We start from the raw sequence: 27,336 nt of genomic DNA, 5'->3' as shown, positions 1-27,336 counted from the left end.
ATTTAGTTGATCCCTCTCTATTTGGGTGTCATGTAACAATAGTTTAAAGTGATCCCTCTGTTCTTCAACTTATTTGAACAAAGTCATGAGAAAATCTTTATTTTCTTCGCATTGTTGGAGGCTTTGTACTAGATCAAATTTTGTCAAGCCTTGAAAATTTGATGTCTCGAGTCTCGAAATAAACGTTGATGGACTGGATGGAGGTGATAGCTCATCAAGCCATTTGAAAAACGAGCATGCACCATTATCCTAGAAAAAATAATAATTACATAATCGTTAACTTAACTTTTAAAAAAAAACACGCACACCTCACCTTTGCAATTGCACAATTATAAAATTTACGACCTGGATTTGAATCTGTGCGTGACGTCCTCAAGACAGTTGCATTCCCACAATGACAAATTAGAGTACTTTTAGAATTGGATGATTGAGATGCTTACGACATTGTAGAATTTTTAAAAACAAAATAAAGTTGATAAATAAAATAATGAGGGATGTACACCTTATATATGAAGTAAAAATAAAGTGTTCACACTGACGGCTTACAAAAGAAGCTGTTTTTCACTGTTGGAAAAGTAATTTTTCTCTTTTGAACTGGTGGTGACACTAAATAGACTGTCATAGATCATGACCTATGTCAGCCATAGATTTGTATGGTTTACCATAGACTTACACCTTTACTGGTGCATCGATTGATATCCTGATTATGCGTAGACTACTGTGATCTATGTACACATCTATAGACCATCACGTGGAGGTAGTTAAAAATAAATTATTAAATTAAAAAAAATTAAATAGATAATAGTAGCATGTTTTGGGGCTGGTGGAAGAAAATAATTAATTATAATATGATTTAAATAGATAATCACATGTTTTGGGGATGGTGGAAGAAAACAATTACATTAAAAATGATTTAAATAGATGATCTTGGACTGGTGATGACACTTAATAGACCGTCGTAGATCATAAACTATGTCATCCATCGATCAGTATAGTCTATCGTAGACTTACACGTTTATTATCGCATCGACTGATATCATGATTAAGCGTAGACCAGGATGATCTGTGTACAAAGTTATAGACCATCACTTGGATGTAGTTAAAAAATGATTAAATAAATTATAAATAAATGTGGTGTGGATTTCTACACATGTGAAGGAGTGTAAACAGGTCACATAATTATATTAGAACTTATACAAATTAGGGAGGGTGAATTAAGAAGTGTGTGGATGGGTAGTGGTTGAATGCTCAATATCGTAAGAGTAATGTTTAAACAAAGCATAAGTATGTATATAGGATATGTATTGTATTTGATGCCTACACATTCCACATATTTCTTTCATCACCACCCCTAAATCAAAAGAGTGTGTGCAATTGATAGTGGTAAAACATTTATCATCCTCAATACATACTTGTGCTTTGAGAAACATTACTCTTATAATATTGAGCATTCAACCACTATCCATCCACACACTTCTTAATTCACCCTCCCTAATTTGTCTAAGTTCTAATATGATTACGTGACTTGTTTACACTCCTTCACATGTGTAGAAATCCACACCACATTTATTTATAATTTCTTTAATCATTTTTTAACTACATTCAAGTGATGGTCTATAACATTGTACATAGATCATCGTGGTCTACGCCTAATCATGATATCAGTCGATGCGATAATAAACGTGTAAGTCTACGATAGACTATGCTGATCGATGGATGACATAGTTCATGATCTACGACGGTCTATTAAGTGTCATCACCAGTCCAAGATCATCTATTTAAATCATTTCTAGTGTAATTTTTTTCTTCCACGGTCACAAAACTTGTGATTATCCATTTAAATCATATTATATTTAATTATTTTCTTCCACCAGCCCAAAAACATGTTACTATTATTTATTTAAATTTTTGTTTAATTTAATAATTGTCTTTCATAATTTCCAAAACGTGTGATTATCTATTTAAATCATTTTTAATTTAATTATTTTCTTCCACCGGCCACATAACATATGATAATCTGTTTAAATCTTTTAAAATTAAATTATTTTTTAAAAATCTGGTATTATTTGTTTTAATTTACCCGATGATCCATCGATTCATGTAGTCTACGATCAACTAATATGTACAGTCGACGAAATACTTTGTATAAAATCTAAACATTAGATTTTACTCTTCAGGAAATTAGTCAAGCCACAATACTGTAACTTGAAAAGGCAGACATATTTGATTCGAGTTTTCAAACAAGGGATCAGAACAAAGATGGCAAACACATAATGTTAAAAGAAACTGAAACATAGTTGTATTAAAATTGTTCATTGCATTACATAATAAAATTTACATCAAAAAGGAGAAAATGAAAGAAGCTTTCTTCTAACAAGATCCTACAAATAAAGCTTCTTCAGCAATGAACAAATCAAAAAATTTTAAAAACATATATTAAAATAAAACATTTAAACTAAATTATGGGGATGGTGTGTGTGGGGGGGGGGGAGGTGATGTAGTCAGGGTCTTCCATTCCGAGCCTTTCTAGAATTGCCCTCAAGAATCGAGCAATTCGACGGAGCACCCGCTCCAGGTAGATGCGGTCTTGACCCAGCCCATAGAAAAGCCGGTCTAAATCATTCCTTAGGAGGAGGAGGTCGTAGTGCCTCTGAGGAACACGTCTGATGGGGCGCAGGGGTATCATTCTTGGAGGCATTTTTTGATTTGGGTGAAGAAGAAGAAGAAGAAGAGACGATTTCAGATATTTTTGGTTTAGGAAAAACTGAATTGTTGCGTAGAAAGAGGGTCTGTACTTATAAACCTGTAGATTGCGTCCGTTCATATATCCACCCAATGGTAGGTCGACGTGTCTAACAAGAGAAAACGTTTCGTATGCGTATACCAATGATTTTTCCTCGTGAAGAGACGTCTTGTGCAACTTTAAATAAATGGGAGGAAAACAAAGGAAATAATGATTCATTGCATCGATTGGAGAGATAAGCCGGAAAAATGACCAACATAACATGTTAGATCATCAATACATATTATCTTATAGACCATATATTATATATACCGTAGACTATAGATAGTCTATCATAGACAAAGCTTTAGGTCGATAACAACTGAACGTTAAAATCTACAGAAATGCACATTCATCCCCCAAAACAGTAGCTTTAATACTGAAGCTAAAAAAAGCCTATTTATGATTTGATGCCCATTCTACACGTGGTTCTTTTATGTCCGGATCTCTTGCATACTGAACACCTATTCCTCCTTTTAGACTTGAATGTCTTACCGATGCCCTTAGTGCGTTTGACTTTTTTCCTTCTGAGTTTAGAATCATACAGGGGTGGAGAAATTTTGGTGTCTACCGATTCCTGTGGCACAGTCTATTCAGCCTCTGGAGGGACCACATTAATTGCTTCCGAGTATGCGAGGAGGTAACTTTCAGCTTTATAAATTGGCGAAGAGTAGTCGAAGATGGAGTTACCATAATATTCGCCATCGCCGTACTTTGCTCGCAAAGCTGCCATCACATGTTTTCACGGTATTTTCATCAAGTTAAATTTCCGATAAGAACAGGTCCTCTCCAAGAGATTAACCTTGGCAGTAATGTTGTTGCTGAACACTGTATACTCGTCGAGAACCCCGTTTGGATTACCCATATACAAGGAATCGCTCGCACTCTTATTATCCCTTATGATAAGGCACAAATATGTTCTCTTTACCACCGACAAATGCATGCCGCTCCCTAAACTTTTCACCAATTTTTTTAGCAATTGAATTGAATATGTACGACATGAGGTACTCCAGTTCATCCATCAAAATCGAGTTGAGCGACTCGGCGATGTTTGTGGTCATCACATCGTACCTATTGCCCGGAAAGTGTACTCTACTCCATTTTTTAAAACCAAGCACATTTTCAAGGACATGAGCTACCTCGGGGCATTTACTCTTCAATTCCATAAAATTATCGCTAAACTCATCAAAGGAATAAGCCTTTTCCACGGCGTAGAATAGATATAGATGTTCTCCGCAGTGTTGATTTATGGGAAGATTATCAGCGAGGTACCTCATACAAAGTCCATTATGTGCACGACTGTATACACGGGAGAAGGCATTGGCGATGCTAATGTGCCTGTCGGAGATGACACATAGATCTGATTCATTTTCTATGATAGACTTCAGCTTCTGGAAGAAGAAGGTCCAAGAAGCATCGTTCTCTTTATCGACGACACAAAAGGCAATCGAAAATATATGATTTTCGGTGTCCTGTGCAACGGCGCTCAGCAGAACGCCCCCGTACTTGCCATACAAATGTGTGCCATCGACGACAATTACTTTTCTCATGTGGGCATATCCTTGTATGCAAGCTCTGAATGCTAAGAAGTAGTAAAAGAATGATCCATCCATCCAATTTACCATGATAGAGTAAGAAGACTCGGGATTCAATAACTCCACCATGTGGGAAAAAGCCGGCAAGCAAGCATATCCGTGCTCCGGTGTCCTACGAATGATGTTCTTCGCAATTATACTTCCTTTCCAACACATCCAATAGTTTGTGTTGCAACGCAACTCCTTAAATACAATTCTTTGAATTTCTCTTATGCTTGGACCCTTACCATCCCGAAAATGATTTATGCATACTGAAATAATCAATTCGGATGAGACTTTTTTGTGCCTGCGGGTGGCGTTTTCAACGCCACATGTGTGCATCCCAACATACTTGTATATGCAAAATTTGTCCAAGGTGTCGTACCTTTTTGCCCGCAACAGTCAGCCACAACCATGAGATAAGCATTGCGTCTTCATCAATTTCGTTCAACTCTTCTCCATAAAATAATCAAAAGACTGCCTCGTCGCTGCTGTGTCTAGTTGCATTTTCAGCTCCTTTTTATCGACGAATGTTTGACCACAACAGAAATTGGTTCCGTCGATGAAGGAGTGTCCTGCTTGTGATTCCGTTTCACGGTCTTCTTCATCATCTTACGAGTCCGATGAAAACTCTTCTATATGCATAAAATAATCTTTCATATTAATTGTATCATCGACATCGTTCTCGTAACCATTCAAATCGTCGTCGACTATCGGGCATCGTGGTGGGGGTGCTGATGAATTCAGCGGTCCTTCAAAAGACCTCTCAACCACATTTAATCCTCAAAATTGGCCTAAAGCCATTTGCATCAGCATCCATTATGTACATCAGCACACGTACATAGCAATTTATGATCGTAGGGTTCACCTTTTCCCTCGAATGCATTACATAACTAATCACCACGTTGCTCGGCGCGCAATCTAGATCCCCGCTCTGCATTACGCTTGCAACAAATTCATCGTACGAACTGTTGCGGCGAACAGGACTAGGAATTGTCACCTTGTTAAATGATCTCCATTTCCAACATTTCGAAGTATCCACCCACTCTCCCATGAAATCACCAGAAACCAGAACAAATTCTGCAATAGACATCCTAGAATTAAGCTTCGGTCAATGGTAGATTATGCTTATGGTCTATGTCGTGTTGTATGCACGATCGATGACAGACGAGGACGGGTCGATGACTGTGTAGATTTCCGTACAAATACTTGAAATTATAAATATTGCTTGTAATCAATGATTGTTGGGTTTATGGAATAAAGAAATGAACTTGGAGTCACCTGAGCTGCTGTAATGCATTTTCTAAAGTGGTTTTGAGTAATGTGAGTGATTTAAAGCTTTTTAACAATGGTGAAAAGTGTGTTTGAGAAGATAGGAAACAAATGGGGTAACAATGGATTCAATAGACAAGCTTATGATGTTTGTAGACTAATTTACAGCTGATCGCCGGAAAAGTGGCCGGAATCGGAGCTTTTTGGCTTTTGGAATTATTTTTTTTAATATTTTTGGAAACCTATATATTATTTTTATATATATAGTGGTGGTTGATGGAGTGGGTTGAAGTGTATTATTAGAAACTTGTGGGTGAATTTATTAAGTTGGAAGTATTGGGTTAAAGTGAATTATTATAAAGTTTGAGGCTGAAATTGTTAAGTTGAAAAAATTGGTGGTGAGATAGAATTAAGTATGTATTTGGCAAAGGATTTAAAACTTGTGGGTATTTGACAAAATAGTTTTGATAAAGAGGTTTTTTGGCATAAAGGCCCCATTATCAGTAGTCTTTCATATTTTCAGCTGATTTTATGCAGGCTTCAAGTGCCCCTAGTAATTAAATTCTCAGGGACAGTGGCGGAACCAAGAAGTTCATTAAGAGGAATTGAAAGTGCACATACGAACTAGTCGAAGGGGTTTCAACTTATACAATATATACATAAAAATAATTTTAATCGTGTATAAATAGTGTAATTATAGTGAACTTATGTAATATTCTAATTACTGACGCCCCAATTTATGGAGCACCATTGAAATTTCGAGAGTCTATCAAGTTTTTCGTTGATTAATTTTTTTTCTCTGTGTTAGATATTTTAAATTGTTAATTATTATAATTTATTATATTTTTATATTATTTTTAGATATATAAATTTTATTTTGACAAACACTAAACTTGTACGTCAAAATTCACGATCACCAATTATGTCACATGACATAAGAGCGTATGCTTTTTGAAATAACCTTAATTTGAAGTAAACGATGTATCCACGAGTGCGTTATAGAAAGCACATAAAGAATGGAGGAGAGGAGTCATCCTCGTCCATGTCTATTGGAACCATGTCGTCGACAGATACTTTTTTTTTTTTTTTTAATTTGCTTCTTTTTCTTTTTAGACAAAGGATAAAAATCTTGAACAACATATTTTTGTAATCAAACTAAAAAAGAATTATAATTTATAATACTTTTTAAATATCTAAATAATTTTAATTGTGTATAAATAGTGTAATTTAAATTAGAAAAATGATGAGGCAACCTTAATTAGTTCTTAATTTTAATTTAAGTGAATATATAATATACTAGTTTAGGTGTACGCACCTCGCGTGTGTACCTCACTTTATTGAGTTTAAACGGTATACTAAATAGGATATTTGTTTAAATAATAAAGATGAATACAATAATTAAATTCAACATGCTTTGGAGAATTTATTCGATTAAACCTAACCTTACCAAAAAAACTTGCCAAAGCCTATCGACATTCATCTACCACCTGTAAACTGTAACAAAACAATACGATGATAGAGACATCAAAACAATATAATTAAATCTAACCTTTACACAAAAAAAAATTCATTAATGTCGTCTGACACTTATCTACCACCTATAAACTATGACAAAATAATACCATAATAGAGATATCAAAATAATACAATTAAACTTAACTTTTACATAAAAAAAAATTCAAAACAAAGATATAAATACAATACAATTAAACCTAACCATTATCAAAAAAAATTCTTAAAGCCGACCGACATTCATCTACCACATGTAAATTTATCTACGACCTATAAACTACGACAAATAATATAATAGTGATCACAAAGCTTTAGTTTTGGTGAAAATAATTCTCATTTGGGCAAAAATTTTGACCCTAAAGAATGATTTAAATAAAAATAAAGAAGAATATATATATATATATGTGTGTGTGTGTGTGTGTGTGTGTTGGCAAAATTAGTGAACAAGTTGAGGGTTAGAAAATTAAGCATCCACCAATCTAGACATGCAACCGAATCAAGTTAGATGAGCATCAATCATATTTTTCAATAAGTAGATCGGTTTCTTTTCTAATTTAACGTGCATTTCAATATTTATAGAAGTATATTTTTAATAGAGTCCTATTTTAGGAGTATTTTTCTAATTGGTCAGTATAAGAAAAAATATTAATTGATTCTCCTTTCATATATTTTAGAAAACTAGTTAATATAATAAAAATAATTAAATAATAAATTAAAGAAAATAGTAAAAAGACAGTTTTGTCTACTCTTTTAAAAAAAGATAGGCATCATAAGGGGAAAACACAAGAAGAAAAAGTTTCTAATAAAGCAAGAGATTAGCAATCACAAATAAAGGTCCAACAACATTACTATGTACCAGAGGCAATTTGATCATAATAATACGATCAAAATTAACCTTTAAGGGCATAGACTAATTTGAAAGAACGCATGGTGTAAGAACCCAATTCTACATATAATATATGAAGCAAAAAGAAAGAAAAACTTTACTCTCTCCGTCTAATTTGTGAGGTACCTTTGGAATTTTAAGATTCAAAAGATTAAATCCCACCTTTACACAAAAAATTTTTCAAAGCCCGATCAAACATTGTGTCTACCATATGTATTGTGTGGAAAAAACACTAAATGATAACATAACAAAAACTATAATAAAATAATATAATCACATCATCAGAATAATATAACTAAACATAATTTTTATAACACAATTAAATTACAAAATTATATGCAAAATACATACATTAAGAACCAAAAAACAACACAAATAAAGCCCAGGCAATATATATTACAAAAAAATGTGAAACGAACATAAACAAATTGTATGATAGAATCAACTGCAAATTAAAATATCATAATTGAGAGTTAATTGCTAAAATAAAGGAGCATATTCATAGTAAAAAAGGTAATAATTAAATAAGTAAAAAAAACCACCCCCAAAAAACTTAACTAATGTCACGTACTGAAGAAAAAACAAACGGCAAGCCTCCCATTTACCTTTTTTTGAAACAAATAACCACCGCACATCCTTATTAAAATATGGAAGGAAAATTAATTTACCTTGATTGAAAAATATTACACATTTTTAAACCTATCCTATTCCTAATGAGTCCTATATTTAAAAGGATTTCACGTTTAAAATATGAAACGAAAATTAAATTAATTAATCTAATAAAATTAAATAATAATTTGATAAAAATAGTGAAAAAATGATTTTGTTTATTAAGGAGATTTTTAATGAAAGATAAAAAAATTTAAATTTTTTTAAGGGTGTTCACATTTTTAATATATTATAGATTATCGAATATAGATAGATAGATTATAGATATAGATTATAGATTACTCATATATTTTACCTTTTTATATGTGCACAACCTAATTTTCCTTATGTACTATTTAATGGAAGAATACCAATTTTTTAACATATTAGATTACCTAATGAAGACTATTTTCATAAAAAAATTTGGTTGATATTTGTATGAAATAAAATTATACTTATATATATTCTTAAAATGACCTAAAGTTGAGACATGTGTTGGTAAATTATTTTTTTCCTCTAATAATATGGTATGTAGTTGATAAAATTATTTTTTTCATACATTCTTTTTCTTGTCACATGAGTCTTTTCATTCGGTATATCATAATAATATGATAAACTACTCTATTTATTGAGCTTGTCTTTGTATTTTTAATTGTTTGATAAATCAATTAATTCTCTTAAAATTTTTATTATAATATTTAATTTCTGATAAGTTACATATTTTTTAATTAAATTAATCGATAAATATAAAAATTAGGTATCCTATTATTTCTTTATCTATTAAAGTACTTATATTTTATAACTTTTATTAACAAAACTGTATGTTAATATAACATTTTTGTACAAATTTTGGCAATACTTATTCAATGACAAAATTAAAAAGATTTTATTTTAAAACTATCTAGAGCATGTTTATCTTCAAAGAATTAAAATATATATTTTTTTAAAATAATATCATACATGTATTTCTATTTTATGTGTTTTGAAGAATTTGTCTTATTTATCACTCTTTTTTTATGCACTTTTTTAGTAGATAAATGCAATATTATGAAATGTTTCATAAAAATATCAACCAAATTTTTTTATGAAAATAGTCTTCATTAGGTAATCTAATTTATTAAGAAATTGATATTCTTTCATTAAATAATCAATAGGGGAAATTGAGTTGTGCACATATAAAAAATGGTGAAAATATGAGTAATATATTATATATTTACTTAAATTAAAATTAAGAACTATTTAAGGTTGCCACATTATTTTTTCGATGAAATTATTGTAAAAATTCGGTCATAGTGAATTTTGTGATGGTCGGAGTAAAGTTAAATGAACATGGATGAAATGAATGAAAGAAAAATGACTTTTGCATAATAGATACAAAGTTAAGTGACCATGACCATGGATGAAATGAATGAATAAAAAGTGATTTTTGCTTAATAGATATAAAGTTAAATGACCATGAATGAAATTTACCCCCAATTTAGTGCAAGCGGTCGTCATCAATATATTTATCCAATTTTGAAGTCGGGGTCGAATCCACGAGGAATAAAGTGAGTGACGATTAAACTGATTTGAAACTATAGCTACAAGTTCAATTCAAACAAATGATACTAAAAGATAAAATGGGGGGTTTTCAATGTTGAACAAAAGTTACTTATTAACACTTCAATTTAACAGTCTTATGGAAAACTAGAGTTATGGTTACCAAGATGCTTGAACAGTTAGGGTTGTGAACCACTTTAGAGTTCCAATTGACAACTTCAGTTGCAAGAGTAGATGAATCCTATTATTTACCTATTCGTTTCTCAACCTCAGTGGATAACTTATCCTTTAATTCTCTCGAAATTAAAGAATGTATTGATTATTCAACTATTTTCTCATGTAGGCTAATCCGGTTAAGGCATTTGCCATTAATCTAAAGATTAAAGTCTTTTGAGTCCATGTAAACTCTTTCTTTTCCTAACAAGCATTTTCCTCTTGGACAAGTGATGTTCTTGGGCTCACTTTTCAAATTTGCGATCAAGGAAAGTCATTAAAATGAAGAAAGGTTTGTACAACATCATTTTTTCATAGAACTCAATTAGATTCACAATCCAAATTAGTTATTCACATTAAGATTCCCTCACCTCAAGTAAAGAAAATTAGCTACTCATGATAGAAAAATCAACAATATGTATTGAATTCATAATCAAGAATAAGTAATAAATTCTACCTATAATCAACCTGAAGATGTTTACAAAAATGTTAAGAACCCTAAAAAAATAAAAATCAGAACATTAAATTAAATAATGATGCTACAGAGCGTCACTTGAAAGTAGAAGCATTCACTAAGCACATCATTGAAGTTTTTCCTTACCACCATTAATATAATAGATTTACAGCTTCATCTTCAATATTAAACATTGATCGTTACCCTATCTCCTGCTGACATTAAATATAGGCATAAGCAAATATATTTGCCATGTCTTCTTAAAGAAGAGGCTTGTAAGATGATCCTAAATAAATTATTTGCTATATTAATTAACTTCATCACTTTGATGTACTTCATCACTTTGATGTATCTATGTTATATCAATATTATTAACTTGAAAAAAAATTCTGAATATTGTTGTAAGCCTACATAAATTTTTGAGTTTTTCTATCTGATGTCTAAAACTATATTAGAACGTCTATTTGCACCGAATAAAGCTCATTCAAGGATGATACTCCCCAGTTCCTATCAAGAATTATTTTCATACCAGTCAGCTCAATTCTAAGTAGAACAATAAAATATATTATAAAAAATTAATTATACTTCCATTGATTTTATTCTGAATTAAAATCATCATATTTTTTTAAACATGTAAATTTGTTAAATTATTAATTTTTTTTAAAATGTATTTTTGTGACAGTTCTTCAAAAACATGTTAGGCACTTTAATATTTTAAAAATATGAGAACGAAAAGATTATTCTTGCTCAACTTTTACAATAGTTATTGTTCAAGTGTTGTGAAATAGAAGTATCTTTTTATCAAATTGTAAAAAAGCCAATTATAAAGAACTGAATTGCTTTGTTAAGACCAAAAGATTTAAAAGTATCAAATTAAAATCAAATAAATAAATCAAAATAGAGGGAGTACCGAATTATGAGAATCGACATCTATTAATCTTGAGTGATTAATTTAAATAGTTGTCATTCAATACTTCGACCATTATGCACAAGTTTGATGGACAAGTATATAAATAGTAAGCAAGAATATATTCAATAATGTGCCCTTTTTCTAACGCAATCTTTACCTGGTAGAGAAGAGACTTTTAAGATTATCCCCACGAGTAAATTATTACTTTATCAAGTGCATTGCCAACAGAGGCGGATCTAGGATTCGGAAGCTCCGGGTGCCACCTTGTTTTGAACCGTACGATATTTTAAAATAGTGGAGTCAATATTCAAAGAGTAAACTATAATTATACATATCAACAAAAGTTGGAATAACATTAAGATTTGACTATGTAATTAAAGGCTTGATCGCATATCGAGACATGGCGAGTCTTCATTTTTCATCACCTTTAATTTATGCCCTTTAAATTCCTTATGAAAATAACTAAATATCAATTATTTAAAGAGTTCTTAAAACTTACAAATAAGTGAACATTTAATAATTATAATGAGACATGGAGAGTACCTTTTTACTTGTAGGCATAAATGTAAAACGATATCTAGCACTGCATAAGTGTAATTACATGAGTTTGCATTCTCTTCTTTCCTCACTGTTTCCATCCCAATCTCCAACAGAATCTCTAATCCTTTATCTAATTGTTCCCTTCACTTTTGAGTCTTCCACCACAAACTTTTATGTTGTTCTGCTTCTTAATTTGCCCTCTCGCAATACTACCATCATCCTCTAAAGCCCCTCATTGACAGCCACAGCAGTAAAGCCAGCCAGCAACCACATGCATGGTTTCCTTAGCTTGTTTTTAACTGTTTACACCAATTTTTCGTTGTGCTTTCTCTATCTTTGGATTTTACTATTCATAACAACGACAACAACAACTTCCCACGTAGTAGGGTCTGGGGAGGGTAAGATGTACGCAGCTCATATCACTACTTCAGGTGAAGTAGAGATCGAGGCTGTTTCCGATAGACCCAACCGATAACAGTATAACAAACACACAAGATAACTACAAAATAAACTAACACCGCAATAATACTACAACCACAAGATAATAATAATAACTATCTAACCGAAATTACTAACTTTTCATAACAAATCCAGGAAAATGTCTGTTGAGCCATTAATTATTAGTAATGAATGATTGATACATTATATATAGACTATATATCTCATTCCTAATGCACGTTTGAACATACTCCTATTAGCATTTCTCAATCCAATAAAAAAAAAAAATTCGTAGACTTACAATAATTACACCACAATCTAAACTATATATATAAATATAAATTACCATGTATCCTAAAGGGATTACAACATAAATAAACACCTCTTTGATGAGGAGAGAGCACGCATGCAGACATCTAATACATACATACAGGGTCGTCGATAAGAGATATAAAGTTTTATCTATCCATGGAGAGATGCAAAACCTAAAGGAAAAACACTAACATCTATCAAAATTCCACTTCCAACCTATAAGAAAACTAATTCTCCCAAAATCAAATCCGAGAACTCGCAAACAAGGCAAAATGTTTTCGAAACAAAGAAATCTTAATTGTTTTTCAACTTCGCGGCACAATTTAGCGTTCCAACTATGTGTTTTCCGAATACTTCTTACCATTTATGAAAAATCACTTTGAAACATACGAAGCACTCTCTCTCTCTCTCGATAATTCTCCCCTTGATGCCTCCTAAATTCGTCTCTTTCTCCCATCATTGATCATATTATACCTTTTCATTTTCCACCTCGAGCAAGTTTGTACCGATCCTTTGCCTCATGTACATGCTGAGGAACACCCAAAAGGTTATCCAACTCAATCAGCTAATAGTATATACCAAACAACAATCGTTTCCTAACCCTCTAGGATAATGAAGTTAATGCTTTGAAAAAAATCAAAATTGTGTACTACTTTTTTATTCACGGATAGAAAGTCAAAATGGATAGACATTATTAGATCACAAAGCCGAGACCCATTAACGAAAGCAATGATCTAGTGTTGGTGAATATTACAAAAAGCTTGAAATAAAATTACAATAATTGTTACAGCAGATTACAACTGAATAAAGAAAAATATGTATTTCTTCTTCTTTGGCTGAGGCGCGGATATATAAATGTTTCTCCGATCCAGCAGTAACACACATTGACTTGTCCCCTCCAGAATACAACAGTCTACACAATATAACTCAATACTCTGGACTAGAATTGAGTTCCAAGCTCCACACAATTAACACCTCCCTTATTTCTGATTAGGGAAACAGAGAAATAAACTTTTCAAATAATATATGCTGATTAGAAATACTCGATAAAAAGGACAAACACCACCATATTGTTATAATGGACTGTTCAAATTCTTTCAAAATGACATCAGAGTTGTTATAGAATGATAGCATAGAAGAAATATAGACAAAGCAAATAAAGAGATAATGAGCATAAAGGTGTTCTTATACTCTTTCAAGTATGTTTTTCAAGTGTATTAAAGTGTATCATACATAACATTTCATGCCCATTTTATTATTACATAAAGAGTGAATATAAAGTTATCTTAAACATGATATTAATAATAGAGATCATGAAGAGGTTAGGGAGGTCTTTTATTTATCCATTTTATTACTTTAACTGTCGTAGAATTTATGTTTTGAATTATTTTTTCTTAAAATGAAATTTATCGAAACAATCTCTCCACCTTTCAAGACATAGGTAAAGTATACAATCACAATATTGGTTGTATGATAGAATGGTCGGTATTCTGGAAAGTTTTTTGAAATTTTTTTAGAAAAAACCGACCACATGTGGTCGGTTTTCTAATAATTTTGTAAAAAAAATATTGCAAAATTGTTGGAGCTTCCAAGGTAGCGGTTGGACATTCATACGTCCAAGATTCACCTCTATCTTTCTATACTAGTTATGTCTTTATTAGTATTCAGAGACAATTATTATTCCTTTGTGGTTATTTTTCTGATATATTTGACTCTTGGATTGTATTAGTAATTCTTACACTATTGACACCTGGTTTTGGGCATGATTGGTGTGTTGGATGAGTTCTTTCCGCATTGTTATGATTATTTATATGGTTCGGCTTCATTCTAAAAGCCTTACCTTGGGTATTTCTGTCTTTTTCTCTATTGGTATCAGTTTGAGTGATAGGCTTACTTGTCAAGGTACGCCGCGACAAGTGTCATCATGACCCTTGTTTTTAGGAAGTGATAAATTGGTATCAAAGCAGCCAGGTTTTATTGGTCTCAACGGTGTAAGAACGGGATGTCTAATAGAGTCTCGCGGATCGGTACGTAGACGTTCGTATCTATCTTCGAGAGGCTATAAGATGTCTGTAGGAAAATTCCATTGTTTCATTCTTTATCGTGCAAAATTCTTTCATACCCTGTATTCTGAGTTGTGTTTCACTCTTTCTACGCGAATGGAGTTGCTTATACCTCTTATCAGCTGAGAGATACAACGAGAGATTATTGGATATCATTTGTGGGTTGTAGGCTTGTTAATGCTCCTGAGTTGTCATGGGATCAGTTTGTTGATGCCTTTCTGGAGAGATTTGTGTCTTTTAGTTTGAGAGATCATATGTGGGACGAGTTTGATCATATGGAGCAGGGCTCCATGACAGTTTTTGAGTATAAGGCATGCTTCCACGCCCTGTCCAGATATGAGTTTGAGAAGATTCAAAAGTTTGTGAAAGGTTTGGTTGTCTCCCTTCAGTTGGCTACATATCAGATGGTTGTGTTTGATGGTTCTTTTCAGAGTATTGTGGATTATGCTAAGGTGACACAGGATATTCTTAGTGCATCTCAGGGTAGCGCAACGTTTTGATGAGTTCTGGAGTCAGCCTATTGAGGGAGACATTTTAAAAGTTCTTGTGGATACTATGGTAGGACAGTGCAGATGATTTTATGGAGTGCAGGTGATCTTATAGAGTTCAGCTGGTAGATCTTCTTGTTCAGCTATTTAGGATGGTTGTTCGAGCTTAGTTGTACTTTTTCTTATTGAGACTGGTTGTAGAGGTTGTTATGTGTGTGATGAGATTGGCCATGTGGCCAAGGAATGTTCTTGCCATGTGTTTAGAGCTATTTTCTATTGCAACTGTGAAAGGTAGGTGTTCTACCAAAAGTGCAAAAGGTAGAGATGATAGAGCCCGTGTTGGTGGTTGTAGGGCTACTCAGCCAGTTTGTAGTCGTGGGCTGTGTTATGCTATCCCATACAGACTTGGGGCAGAGGCTTCTGATGTTGTGATTACAGGTAACTTTCTCATTTGTTTTAGACCCGCATCTGTATTATTTGATCCTGAATCGACTTTCTACTATGTGCGTGTATTTTGTTTTGGGTTTTGATTCTATTAGTGAGCCTTATGTCATGCCTATTTGTGTATCTACCCCGATAGGTGAATCTTTAGTGGTGGATCGGACGTGCTGATCTTATGTTTTGACTTTTACCGGGCATGAGACTTGGTAGATGTAACACCCCGTATTCAAGTACATGTATTGGCGTATTCAAGTACGTGTATTGGTCTTATTTATATGGAATTAATTTTTTATTTTATTTATACCGGAATTTGCTCGTCTATGGTTTCATACGAAGGTTATTGAATAAGCTTTCCAACGATATAAAGATTTCCAAAAACGGATAAGTTTCGGATATAATCGAGCACGTTCGAAACTATAAAACGGTGGCCGGGATGTTGTGAACAGTAAATGTGCAGGAAAATTTCCTGCACACAAACTACTGAGGCCTGCCAGTTTTTTGGGTCAACTTTGAACGATCATAACTACCTCAATATAATGAACTGGGAGAGCTACCACCTATCAAAAGAAAGATCTTTGAGTCTTCTTTCCAATGCAATTGGTTTCATCCAAATACAACATCTAAGTAAGGAGTCATACTCGTTTTACTTCAGCCTCTCAAAACAGATTTTTAGGGTCAACTTCAAACAATCATAACTCCTTGTACAGGACGAACTGGGTGGCCTACTTTATATGAAATGAAAGCCCTTTGAATTATCTTTCTAACAATACCAATTTCACCCAAATCCGATATCGGAGCAAAGATTTATGGTCGATCTACTTTAGCTTGTCAAAACAGTCCACCATGGACAGATTCGGATTTACTTAAAATTTTAAGGGCAATATGGTCATTTTCCATCACCTCATGGACGAAAATTGGTCATTATATACATATAATTAGTCTCATATCCATCAATTATCATCAAATTATTGAAAATAAGAAACCCTAGCCTAATTTCAACTCCAATTATGTTGTGATTCAACCGTAGAAAATCCAAATTGATTCCGTAGTTGTGTTCACCGTCTCGAGAGCTTCGAGAAGCACCCCTTATTTGTGCCAACAGGACTTCGAAATCAAAAGGGCCATTTTATGGTAAGGATGTAAATTATGTTGGTGTTATTTATATGGATATGTATATATATGCATGTGAGCATAAGAAGTATGTTATTTGATTGTTGTTGAAAGATGATTGGAAATGATGTTGGATTATTCTTGTGCATGGTTGGATTATGTTGAATTGTGAAGGGATTTGGTGTGATGATGTGGTATTGAAATAATGATTATATATATATATACACACATAAACCTATTGTTCAAGTTGGTTTTTGGAATGCTTTGCAAATATTGGTTGTATGGAATTATGAAAGAGAATTGTGGTGTTGGGTTGCTAATACTAGATGCCAAACATTTCATTGTAGATAAGTGATTTGTAAAGGCGGGAAGTTGTGTTGAATTGGTATCCGAATCTACGACGAGGTATGTAAAGCATACTCTAACAATGTTCTTTGGCATGAAAACACCAATGTTCCATCAAGTAAGATCCCGAGGTTGTCCAAAAACATGTATTGTTCTACGTTACCAATGAAGTTGTTTCCATTCTATAAAGTGTCAAAATGTTTCATTGATATACCAAAAGGCTCCCATTTCATTGTTGTGGTATTGATGATTCTGAAACACATTGTTGATGTACCAATGAGTCTTTATTACATCGTTATTGTATAGAAGGTCTATTACTTGGTTCCTATTGATGTATCATTGTTTCAAAGTATCAAAAATGTGGTGGCGACCGAAATAACAATCTCAAAGATTAATTGAACTAAGTGATGGAAGTTCTCTCTTATCGGGTGGTATCCCAGGGGCATAAGCCTAGCATGGGTCGATCCCTATTTATGTGTTTATGGGTGGTATCCCAGGGGCATAAGCCTAGCATGGGTCGATCCCAGTTGATATGTACTGGAGGCAGCCTAATGGTCACAGTACAGTACAGTAATGATTACAAAGAAGATAAGAACGAAGGTAAAGTGATTGAATAAATACAATGTACAGGTTGTCACAAGTTCTAGTAAGTGTGGTCCACTCCTATTATGACTTATTCACTTGTTTTTGATTTCTATTGAGCTCCTATATCATATGTGATTATCTACAGCTTTACATACTCAGTACATATTTCGTACTGACGTCCCCCACGGGGACCTGCATTTCATGCTGCAGGCACAGATACCTCAGCTCATTCACAGCATAGATAGGAGCCAGGTCATACAGCTATTGTTGGTGAGATCCAGTTTGCTTCAGAGCTTTTCGAGTCGGTCCCTAATGTTTTGTTATTGTACAAGAGTCATGTGTGGGCGGGGGAGGGGGAGTTTGTCCCGACCCTAGTTATGTCATGTATATCCTAGAGGCTTTGTAGACATAAGGAAGGGTAAAGTCATGGAAGTTTATATAGTGATGTTATATTTGTATATGTGGTGGCCCCGACGGCAAAGTATCACATAGATACATATAGAAGGGTCTAATTACCTGTATCAAAAAAAAAAAAAATATATATATTTGTGCGTGTTGTGCTGATACAGGTAATTAGACCCTTCTATATGCAACGAAGTGCTGTCCAAATTTTTGGTGACATATAAGTGAAAGTACAAGTATTTGAACGGGTTCTCCCGGGCCTTCTCGGCTTCGGGTTCCAGTCCGGCCCGATGGGATTTTGGGGCGTGACAGTAGACTTGCTTGTGTTAGATATGGTCGATTTTTGTGTTATTTTGGGTATGGATTGGTTGGCTTCTTATCATGTTGTCTTAGATTGTTTTGCTAAGACTGTGACTTTAGTTTTAGCGGGTGTGCCAAGAATCGCTTGGGAAGGTACACTCTATTTGGGTCCTAAAAGGATTATATCTTATGTTCAGGCTCGTAAATTAGTTGAAAGAGGGTGTTTATCTTAGTTGGCTTATATTTGTGACACCAATGTTATTTCGCCTCTTTCCTTGGATTCTGTTCGTGTTGTCCGTGAGTTTATGGAGGTGTTCCCTACGGACTTTCCTAGTATGCCTTCGGATCGAGATATTAATTTTACTATTGATGTTGAGTCGGGCACTAAGCCCATTTCTATTCCTTCTCATAGGATGGCCCCAACAGAGTTGAAGGAACTGAAGGATCAGCTGTAGGTGTTATTGGACAAGGGATTTGTTCGACCTATTTTTCACCTTGGGGCGCGTCTGTCTTATTTCTAAAGAAAAAGAATGGGTCTATGTGGATGTGTATTGATTATCGATAGTTGAATAAGGTAACGGTTAAGAATAAGTATCCTTTTTCTCACATTGATGATTTGTTTGATTAGCTTTAGGATGTTGCGGTGTTTTTGAAGATTGATTTGTGGTTCGGTTATCACCAGTTGAGGATTAGGGATTTGGAATAGCTTTTCAGACTCGATATGGTCATTATGAGTTCTTGGTCATATCTTTTGGGCTGATCAATTCCCTGCCGTGTTTGTGGAGTTGATGAACTGGGTGTTTCGACTGTATCTCGACTCCTTGGGGATCGTATTTATAGATGATATCTTGGTTTATTCCAAGAGTGAGGCCGAGAAGGAGGAGCATTTGTGGATTGTGTTTTAGGGATTGAGGGATGAGAAGTTGTATGCTAAGTTCTCTAAATGCGAGTTTTGGTTGGAGTTTATTTCTTTCTTCGGTTATGTGGTGACTAAGGAAGGTATTATGGTTGATCCAACTAAGGTTGCAGCGGTTCGTGATTGGGCTATACCTACTTTGCCCGCCGAGATTCTGAGTTTTAGTAGCTTGGCCAGATATTATTAGTGTTTTGTTAAGGTTTTCTCTTTCATTGCAGCTCCATTGACCAAGTTGACCCATAAGAAGATTTCTTTTCAGTGGTCTGATGTTTGTGAGGCGGGCTTTCAAAAGCTCAAGGATTTATTGACTTCAGCTCCTATTTTGGCTTTGCCCAAGAAGAACATTGACGTTATTGTCTTTTATGATGCTTCAGGTGTTGGGTTAAGTGTTGTGTTGATGCAGGAGAGCAAGGTAATCGTGTACGCGTCTCGTCAAGATTAAAGCCTAATGGGAGTATTTATCTTACCCATGATTTAGAGTTGTGCACAGTTGTATTTGCCTTGAATTTTTTGGGGCACTACTTGTATGGATTCCATTGTGAGATCTTCTCAGATTCTCGTAGCCTTTGGTACTTCTTTATCAGCAAGATCTTCTTAGGAGGCAGTGTCGTTGGCTTGAGTTGCTTAAGGATTATGACTTGACTATTCTCTTTCATCAGGGCAAGGCTAATGTAGTGGCGGATGACTTGAGCCGAAAGTCGACTAGCATGGGTATCGTGGTGCATCTTTTGATTCAGGAGAGGTCATTGGCCTTAGAGGTTCAGTCTTTTGCTAACCAGATGGTTAGGCTTAATACTTCGACACCAGGGCGTGTTTTGGCATTTATGGAGGCTAGATCATCTTTGATAGAGTAGATTCAAGCTCATCAGTTTAACGACGTTGGATTAAGGTTGATTCGAGATAAGGTATAGAGTAGGGAGGCTAAGGATGCCTCACTTGATTCAGATGGAGTTTGAGGATTAGGGGATGAGTTTGTGTGTCGAGAGTGGTGATCGGATTAATTTGATCCTAGGGGAGGCCCATTATTTCAGATATTCTATCTATCCAGGTGTGACTATGATGTAATGTGATTTGTGGCAGCACTACTAGTGGGGTGGTATGAGGCGAGATATAGTAGATTTTATGGCTCGTTGCCTGTGTTGTCAGCAGGTGAAGGCCGAGCATATGAGGCCTGGTGGATTGCCCCAGAGGTTACCCATTCTCGAGTGGAAGTGGGAATGGATCACTATGGAATTTGTGACTGGTTTTCCTCGTACATCTCGTAGTTCTGACAGTGTTTGGGTCATCGTGGATCGATTGACCAAGTCAACTCATTTATTTCGATTTAGGTCTCATTCAGTGCCAAGAGGTTGGCCCGTATCTACATTCATGAGATTGTGCATCTTCATGGTACGTCAGCGTCCATTATTTCAGACCGAGGTTTTGTGTTCATATCCCACTTTTGGAAGACTTTTCAGGATGAGTTGGGTACTTGGGTTGATCTTAACACAGTGTTTCACACCCAGATTGATTCCAATTAGAGCAGACTATCCAGGTTTTAGAGGATATGCTTCACGCGTGCGTGATGGATTTTGGTGGCCAGTGGGAGTAGCATTTGGCTTTAGTAGAGTTTGCATATAATAATAGCTACCATTTTCGTATTGATATATCTCCCTTTGAGGCGTTGTATGGTAGGCGTTGTCGCTCCCCAGTAGGTTGGTTTGATGTTTCAGAGGTGAGACCTCGAGGTACGGACTTGCTTCGTGAGTCTTTGGATATGGTTCGGGTCATTCAGGATAGACTTAGAGCAGCCCAGAGTAGGCAGAAGTGTTATGTTAATCGTAGACTTCGTGCCTTGACTTTTGGTATTGGTGATCGTATTTTCCTTCGAGTTTTACCCATGAAGAGTGTGATGAGGTTTGGTAAGAGGGGCAAGCTTAGCCCCAGGTATATTGGTCCATTTGAGATTCTTCGGACTGTTGGTGACATGACTTATGAGTTGGCTTTGCCCCCTGATTTATCAGCTGTTGATCTAGTTTTTCATGTTTCCATGCTTCGTCGCTATATTCTTGATGAGTCTCATGTTATTCGTTGGGAGTCAGTTCAGTTAGATGAGCGGTTGTCCTCTGTTGATGAGTCAGTTTCCATTTTGGCTAGGGATGTTAGATAGTTGCGCTCTAAAGTGATCTTTGTGGTTCAGATCCAGTGGTAACTTTGACCTGTAGATGTGGCTACTTGGAGATTGAGTCTGATATGCATAGTTCTTATCCCCAACTTTTCATTGATTTAGGTATTTCCTTGTCTTAGTTCGAGGACGGACTGGATTTTTAGTGGTGGATGATGTAACGACCCCAAAAAAATAAAAATATATGAAATTTGTGATTTTATGTGATTTGACTATTTTACCCCTTCCCGTAGTTGCATTATCATATTTCTGGGATGTGGGAGTGATTGACGTGATTTTTGATGCATTTTAGTAGCATTAATGCAATATTGTGGGTTTTGATGGCTTTAAGAGTCTTATTTTGGACTTATGTGGATATCTTTTAATCCGTGCGACGGATGGTCGAACGGACTGCGCCAACAGCTCCGGAATATCAATTTTAGCCTAGGTAGACCTTGGGTTTGGGTCCTGGTGCACCCGAGCTCATTTCGACCTATTGATCGGAAAGTTGAAAAATTGGAAAGTTGGGTGTGGGACCGATTTTTGATTGAAACGACCTCGTATGGAAAATCCGACTTCGTCAACAGATCCGGAATATCAATTTTAGTGTGTTAGCATATTTGGTATGATTTTACGGCTTTTAAATCTCATTTTGACCCTCGATTTGAAAAATTGTAATTTCGGATTTCGGGGGTCAATTTTGTGAAAATGACTTTTTCTGGAAAATCTGGTATCGCCATCGCTGGGGGTGTTCATGGTTTGGTTTTTAACCAAACCGAACCGCGATCCAAACCAAATCGATTAAAAAAACCGATGTTTGGTTAGGTTTGGTTTGGTTTGGTTTTAAATTTTAAAAACCGATACTAATTTAGTTTGGTTTGGTTTTACTCTAAAATAACCGACAAAATAACCAAACCGAACCGATATATATATATATATATAAATTATTTATGTATTATTCATAAATACAATATAAATATTTGTTACATTTTATGTTTTAATCATGATTTAACTTTAGTCGTAACACATTAAATCATGTCTTCATACAATTGATAGTACCTTATGAGATTCTAAATGAATTTCGCACTTTGAATGACAAATGATACTAATTGTGAAAATAATATCTTGTTGTATATTGAAATTTATAGTTGAGATTCATTAGACTATAGACAATCGCTAATTTTAACTTTCTTCTTGAACCTTGTTGAACAAGAAGTTTATGTGTTCACCTTTTGGGGGGTTATCATATCATTCTGTTAAATGTAGTTTTAAAATATTTTTTTAGAAGCGTTCATATGATGTTGTTTATAGCTTTGCTGAAGTATAACACTCAATTGATATCTTAGTTTCAAGGTTGAGATACAACGCTCGGTTAACATCTCATATGTTAGATTGGAATTGTTTTCTAAAATTTTCAACTTTTACCTTTAGTTAAAGTTATAAACCGAAAAACCCCAACCAAACCGAACTAAACCGACAAGAACCAAACCGACAATTATTTTTTGTTTTGTTTGGTTTGGTTTTATAAATTTTAAAATCAACTAAATTGGTTTGGTTATGGTTTTGACCAAGAACCGACCCAAACCGACCCATGAACACCCCTAGCCATCGCATCCAGAATGTCGAATTTAGTATGGTTGCATAAATCAGACTCCGAATGAATCCCGGACACCCCGTCAAAGTCCGGGGTGAACTTGAAGGAAAAATCTGGTGCAAAAACCAGAAAAATCTGCTGTATAAATACCCTTTTTTGGACCCATTTTGCTCATTTTTTTCATCTTAGCTCTTGAGAGTTAAACGCTAAATATTTTGGGAGCTTAAAAGTGAAGTTTGTGAGAGCTTGGGAAGCTAGATTAACAACTATTTCTTGATTTTAATTACGGATTTAAGATAAGAATTCACCCTTTTCATATAAATTTCTTCATTAATTTCTCAAAACCCCAAAAATCTTAGGACATGATTTTAAATCCAAATTTCACTCATTTTCACTTGAATAATATTTTTATTTCATAATTACTAGTTTTTCATCAATTTAACCTTCAAACAACTCCGATTTTGGATTTTAATCTGGATTTCAAATATTTTACCCGATAAAGCTCAAAAATGGTTTTTCTTCGATTTGAACCTCGTTTTTTACTCGATTTAACTTGGATTTTCAGATGTAGGTTCCTAAAAATATGGGTAACATGTTTTTGAAATAAAGTTCCAATTTTTCTCTTCTTTTTCGGAAACCCATTTTGGAGGTCCGTTTTGACCCCGAACCAACAGTAGTCAATAGGGGTGTCGTTGGTTTTGTTTTGACGAGTAGATTTCATATTTGATGTTTCTAGTGAAGTTCGGAATTGTTTGTGAAAAGTAAGGTCGCGGGTTCAAGTGTAGCGGACCGATTTTGGCTTTCGAGGTAGGTCATGACTTAACTCTTCAGACTGGGCTAGGTAGTAAATGATGGTACAAAATACATGTTAAGGGTGGGAACTAATCATGAAAAATGGCTATCTACGTGTTGTGCCCGTGTGGGGGCCTATATGTGATGTAATTGTCGAAATTAAAATATTATGTGATATATTTGACCGTGTGGGGTCCTATGTGACATTGATAGTCTTGAATACATGTGAGTAATTGTATTGTTTAATGTGGTACCATGGGTATATTGTGATTATATTCATATTTTACTGCATATGAGACATGTGGAAATTCATAGATGAAATGAAAATAACGAGTGAATATTGGCTCATGTGATTGTGAAAATATATCATGTGATTGGTTGTGAAAATAGTTATTGTGATTGGTTTGTTCAAAAAATATGTCCTTATTTCTCTGTTTCCCTAATTATTGAAGCTTATCCTACCATTCTATCAAAATACATTATCTATTATTATTGAAATAACGAGCTTTTTTTAAATTTGTGTATTTTCTAACTCAATTGTGTCAATTTATAATAACTTTAAATTAATTTTACGCTATTTATTACAATTCTAGCTAAATTATATCTAATTAGACTCAATTTATTTACCTTTTTAACTCAATTTTATCCAAATTCTTATAATTTTAGCTTATTTTATTTAATTCATCACAAAGTGACGCTAAAATATGGTGGCCAAAAATTGGCGGGGTACTAAAATCTGACTCCCTCCCTATTTAATTTCCATCTGCCCCCACTTTTTTTTTGGTTTGAAATTATTTTCTTTTCCAACCAAAATTTAGTATAAGAAATTATTTTTATTTTTTTGGTACCCAAATACCCGCTTACCCTAAATCGTTGCTCACCCAAATCACCGTCTCCTCCCTGTCATCAAAATTCAACTTTTGTTGGTCGTTTCCACTCCTTTTTATCATCTAATCTTGCTATGTTGTCATTTTGCCACAAGTCTATTGAGATATCCTTCTTATTTTGGATTGTTTTCTTCTTAGTTTGCTTAGCTGTGTAGGATTTATGTTTTATTGTTCATTCTTACATTTTTTTCTTATATTGATTTATATTGTATAGTTATGCTAAATTTTGCTTCACTTCTAAAGAAATTGCTAAACCTAATTTATCAGAGCTTGATGAGAAAAGAAATTGGCAAAGCTGCTCAGTCTTGAACTCAATCTGAACTAGGTACTCTAATCGGTTTAAAAATTCTATGTATAATGTATATTATGGATGTGGCTACAAAGTCAGTTATGGTGATGCAAAGTTAAACAATGAAGGCTTCACTTGAATATTGATTCAATTGGCCATATTTAACTTCTTTTTGTTCCATATTCATGAACGAAAATAAATAAAAACAGAAAACAAAAAAAAAATTTAAAACTAGACTGGTTCGTTTGAGATGAGGGATAAGTGATAATTAATTTTAGGATGAGTTTATTTCATGTTTGATTGAAATAAAACTTTCTATCTCGAACAAGATTTTACTGCAGCTTGAGGTCATTTGGTAATAATCAGTGATAGAAGCAGATATATCTTTCCATATCCCATACATGTATAGATAAAGTAATAAGCCTTCCCCTGTGAAATCTATTGCTTGATGCCTTCCCCTGTGAAATCTATTGCTTGATCTGTATGTATTTTGCTTTGATGAAATTACTATTTGTGAAAAGTTTTCATAAAGGAAACAATCTTTCAGTTTTCCTTTACTGGGAAATAATCTTCCAGTGCACCGGGCTACCCTTCTCTTTTATTTGTTGTTACAAGTTTTAGATGTATATAGTTAAATGAAGCAAACAATTGGTTGTCGGGGTGATGAAAACATTTGACTGTGTGTTATGATTAACTTAACTCTTATTTTTTTTTTTCTCTTGTTTACTTTTGTAGCTAATATGGCGTTTTTGAGACCTCCATCGATAGAGGGTTTGGATGCTTTATTGTCCTTAAGAGCTTCGACAATTTCATCTTATTTTCTTAAGGGGAAGTATAATCCCTTGGTTGTTAAGAAGCGGTATGCTGAAAAGGCCCAGATGAAGAAGACGTAAGTTGTTAATTTTGTACGGAGTTATTCACTTTGATTCCTTATATGATTGTGAGCTTCAATCATTTGTGTTACTGGTTTCTTCAGTCTACCTTTAGTTGTTACGTGGTGATCAGTTTCCATTCTATGGCATAGGAGGTTTCTGCTCCTTTTTGTTCTAAATTTTTTATGCCTTCATGCAGATTGGTAATCACTTAGCAGATGAAATTACTCTTATTTCAGTTCTTTTCAGTTCATCCTTGTAATCAGTAATCGTGCCAATATGTGTGATATTCATGTCAATAGTCTGAAATATTATCTGCATTTTATTGGAATACTATAGCTGTTCAGTTTATTCATTGTAGTTTTCTTTACGGGCTTCAAGACAGAAGCCACTATGTCTCAACCAAGACTGATATTTCTATTTAAGAATTTAAGCTAGATTAGCTTTTGGTGCCACTCAAAGTGTTTTATTCTTTTAGTTTTCTAGTGGAAGGTAACAATAGTATTCCATGGATATACAGGAACTATACAAGTGCAGCCACAACCATCGATCAACTTGTTTTCTAGGAAATCTAGAAAGAAGGTGCATTTTAATTTCTTTGGGATGTTAATGTGAAATCGAGTAGTATACATACTCCATATTGAGCTTTGTGTTATTTTTTTTTTAAATTTGTCTTGTAATTTTGTCTCTTTGCTTAGTAACTCGACTAACTCAGAGTACCAAAAGTTCCACAAAGCCTTGTCCCTGATTGTAGTAGTAGTGTCTTTACCACAAATTGGCCATGGGTATTTTTCTTAATTTTTATTTTTGACATTGTTTCGTTTCTATTTTGCTTCAGATCCAGCCTTGTCTCACTGCTGTTACATCAGTAAGTGATGGTTTGAAGGGACTCTACAATGAAAAATTGAAGCCACTGGAACGAACTTACCGCTTTAATGGTTTTGCATCTCCGACTCTGGTGAGTGGATGAAGAAGCATACAAATTATGTATTAATAGTAGTACTTTCAACAACCTTATAGATGTTAAAC

Source organism: Capsicum annuum, chromosome 3 (genome assembly GCF_002878395.1).
Source record: "Capsicum annuum cultivar UCD-10X-F1 chromosome 3, UCD10Xv1.1, whole genome shotgun sequence".
Taxonomy (NCBI): domain Eukaryota; kingdom Viridiplantae; phylum Streptophyta; class Magnoliopsida; order Solanales; family Solanaceae; genus Capsicum; species Capsicum annuum.
Note: the sequence above shows the minus strand (reverse complement) of the source record.